Raw genomic sequence first — 4003 nt, forward strand, 5'->3', positions numbered from 1 at the left:
TGCCATCCATGAAGTTTCCCTTCTAGCCCTTGCCCTTCTTGAAACCAGTGGTCTTGTTAAACCCTCAACACTTGATGCTCCTTCTTGATCTCTACCTTTTGCGGTCTTAAGCACCGCGAACAGCTCCGGGATCAACTCCATCCCTTGCATGTCATAGTTCATCACGAAGATCTAGTAGCTTAGTGATAGTGGCTAGAGAACTTTATCAATCACTATCTTATCTGGAAGTTTAAATCCCACTTGATTTAAGTGATTGTAGCACCCAGACATTTTGAGCACATGCTCACTAGCTGAGCTATTCCCCTCCATCTTGTTGGCAAAAGAACTTGTCAGAGGTCTCATACCTCTCAACACGGGCATGAGCCTGAAATCCCAATTTCAGCTCTTGGAACATCTCATATGTTCTATGGCGTTCAAAACGTCATTGGAATCCCGATTCTAAGCCGTAAAGTATGGTGCACTAAACTATCAAGTAGTCATCAGGATGTGTCTGTCAGGTGTTCACAACATCCACAGACGACGTTGTAGGGGTTTGCACATCGAGCGGTGCATCAAAGACGTAAGCCTTCTGTGTAGCAGTGAGGACACTCCTCAGACTACAGACCTAGTCCGCATCATTTCTTACAATATCTTTCAACTTAATCTTTCTCTAGGAATGTATTGAAACAGGGAGCTAGAACGTGAGCTATTTATCTACAACATATTTACAAAGACAATTTAGACTATGTTCATGATAATTGAGTTCATCTAATCAAATTATTTAATGAATTCCCACTCAGATAGACATCCCTCTAGTCATCTAAGTGAAACATGATCCGAATCGACTAAGCTGTGTCCGATCATCACGTGAGACGGACTAGTCATCAACGGTGAACATCTCATGTTGATCGTATCTTCTATACGACTCATGTTCGACCTTTCGGTCTTCCGTGTTCCGAGGCCATGTCTGTACATGCTAGGATCGTCAAGTCAACCTAAGTGTTTTGCATGTGTCCCGAGGCCATGTCTGTACATGCTAGGCTCGTCAACACCCGTTGTATTCGAACGTTAGAATCTATCACACCCGATCATCACGTGGTTCTTCGAAACAACGAACCTTCGCAACGGTGCACAGTTAGGGGGAACACTTTTTCTTGAAATTTTAGTGAGGGATCATCTTATTTAAGCTACCGTCGTTCTAAGCAAATAAGATGTAAAACATGATAAACATCACATGCAATCAAATAGTGACATGATATGGCCAATATCATTTTGCTCCTTTTAATCTCCATCTTCGGGGCTCCATGATCATCGTTGTCACCGGCATGCCACCATGATCTCCATCATCATGATCTCCATCATCGTGTCTTCTTGAAGTTGTCTCGTCATCTATTACTTCTACTACTATGGCTAACGCTTTAGCAATAAAGTAAAGTAATTGCATGACGTTTATGTTGACACGCAGGTCATAAATAAATTAAGACAACTCCTATGGCTCCTGCCGATGTCATACTCATCGACATGCAAGTCGTGATTCCTATTACAAGAACATGATCAATCTCATACATCACATATATCATTCATCACATCCTTTTGTCCATATCACATCACAAGGCATATGCTGTAAAAAAAAGTTAGATGTCCTCTAATTGTTGTTGCAAGTATTTTACGTGGCTGCTATAGGTTTCTAGCAAGAACGTTTCTTACCTACGCCAAAACCACAACGTGATATGCCAATTTCTATTTACCCTTCATAAGGACCCGTTTCATCGAATTCAATCCGACTAAAGTGGGAGAGACAGACACCCGCTAGCCACCTTATGCAACTAGTGCATGTCAGTCGGTGGGACCAGTCTCACGTAAGAGTACGTGTAAGGTCGGTCCGGGCCGCTTCATCCCACGATGCCGCCGAATCAAGATAAGACTAGTAACGGCAAGTAAATTGACAAAATCGACGCCCACAACAACTTGTGTTCTACTCGTGCATAGAAACTACGCATAGACCTAGCTCATGATGCCACTGTTGGGAATCGTAGCAGAAATTTAAAATTTTATACGCATCACCAAGATCAATCTATGGAGTAATCTAGCAACGAAGGGAAGGGGAGTGCATCTACATACCCTTGTAGATCGCTAAGCAGAAGTGTTGCAAGAATGCGGATGAAGGAGTCGTACTCGTAGCGATTCAGATTGCGGTTGATTCCGATCTAAGCGCCGAACCACGGCGCCTCCGCGTTCAACACACATGCAGCCCGATGACGTCTCCCACGCCTTGATCCAGCAAGGGGAGAAGGAGAGGTTGGGAAGACTCCGTCCAGTAGCAGCACGACGGCGTGGTGGTGGTGGAGGAGCGCGGGACTCCAGCAGGGCTTCGCCAAGCACTACGAGAGACGAGGAGGGAGAGGGGTAGGGCTGCGCCAACAGGGAAGAACTTCATGTGTTGGGCTGCCCCTTTGCCTCCACTATATCTAAGGGGAGAGGGAGGGCTGCGCCCCCACCTAGGGTTTCCTCCCTAGGGGTGGCGGCAGCCCTAGATCCCATCTAGGGTGGCGGCCACAAGGGGGAGAGGGGAGGCGCACCTGAGGTGGGCCTTAGGGCCCATCTGCCCTAGGGTTTGCCCCCCTCCCCTCTTGGAGGCGTCTTGGGCCTTGGTGGGAGGCGCCCCAGCCCACCTAGGGGCTGGTCCCTTCCCACTATTGGCCCATGTAGGCCTCCGGGGCTGGTGGCCCCACCTGGTGGACCCCCGGACCCCTCCGGTGGTCCCGGTACACTACCGGTGATGCCCGGAACACTTCCGGTGTCCAAAACCATACTTCCTATATATCATTCTTTACCTCCGGACCATTCCGAAACTCCTCGTGTCGTCCGGGATCTCATCCAGGACTCCGAACAACATTCGGTAACCGCATACATACTTTCCCTATAACCCTAGTGTCATCGAACCTTAAGCGTGTAGACCCTACGGGTTCGGGAGTCATGCAGACATGGCCGAGACAACTCTCCGGTCAATAACCAACAGCGGGATCTGGATACCCATGTTGGCTCCCACATGCTCCACGATGATCTCATCGGATGAACCACGATGTCAAGGATTCAATCAATCCCGTATACAATTCCCTTTGTCCATCGGTACGATACTTGCCCGAGATTCGATCGTCGGTATCCCGATACCTTGTTCAATCTCGTTATCGGCAAGTCTCTTTACTCGTTCCGTAACACATCATCCCGTGATCAACTCCTTGGTCACATTGTGCACATTATGATGATGTCCTACCGAGTGGGCCCAGAGATACCTCTCCGTTTATACGGAGTGACAAATCCCAGTCTCGATTCGTATCAACCCAACAGACACTTTCGGAGATACCTGTAGTGAACCTTTATAGCCACCCAGTTACTTGTGACGTTTGGTACACCCAAAGCATTCCTACGGTATCCGGGAGTTGCACAATCTCATGGTCTAAGGAAATGATACTTGACATTAGAAAAGCTTTAGCATACGAACTACACGATCTTTGTGCTAGGCTTAGGATTGGGTCTTGTCCATCACATCATTCTCCTAATGATGTGATCCCGTTATCAACGACATCCAATGTCCATGGTCAGGAAACCGTAACCATCTATTGATCAACGAGCTAGTCAACTAGAGGCTTACTAGGGACATGGTGTTGTCTATGTATCCACACATGTATCTGAGTTTCCTATCAATATAATTCTAGCATGGATAATAAACGATTATCATGAACAATAAAATATAATATAATAATAACTAATTTATTATTGCCTCTAGGGCATATTTCCAACACAAGCCTCCTGAGCAGTTTGGTCCTTCGCCATGATAATATCCAGAATCTCCGTAAAGCCACGAGCGGACAATATAGTCCTCGCGAGTCCAGTCCGGCGTGCGGTCCGCCTCGGCAGTGACGGTGTTGACGTGGAAGAGCAGGTCGTACTTGCCGAGAAGGACGCGTAGTAGCATCCTCCACTTGGTGAAGTTGGAAGCATGGAGGTCCAGAGTGACGGGGAC

The sequence above is a fragment of the Triticum dicoccoides genome, chromosome 3A, assembly GCF_002162155.2.
Source record: "Triticum dicoccoides isolate Atlit2015 ecotype Zavitan chromosome 3A, WEW_v2.0, whole genome shotgun sequence".
NCBI lineage: Eukaryota > Viridiplantae > Streptophyta > Magnoliopsida > Poales > Poaceae > Triticum > Triticum dicoccoides.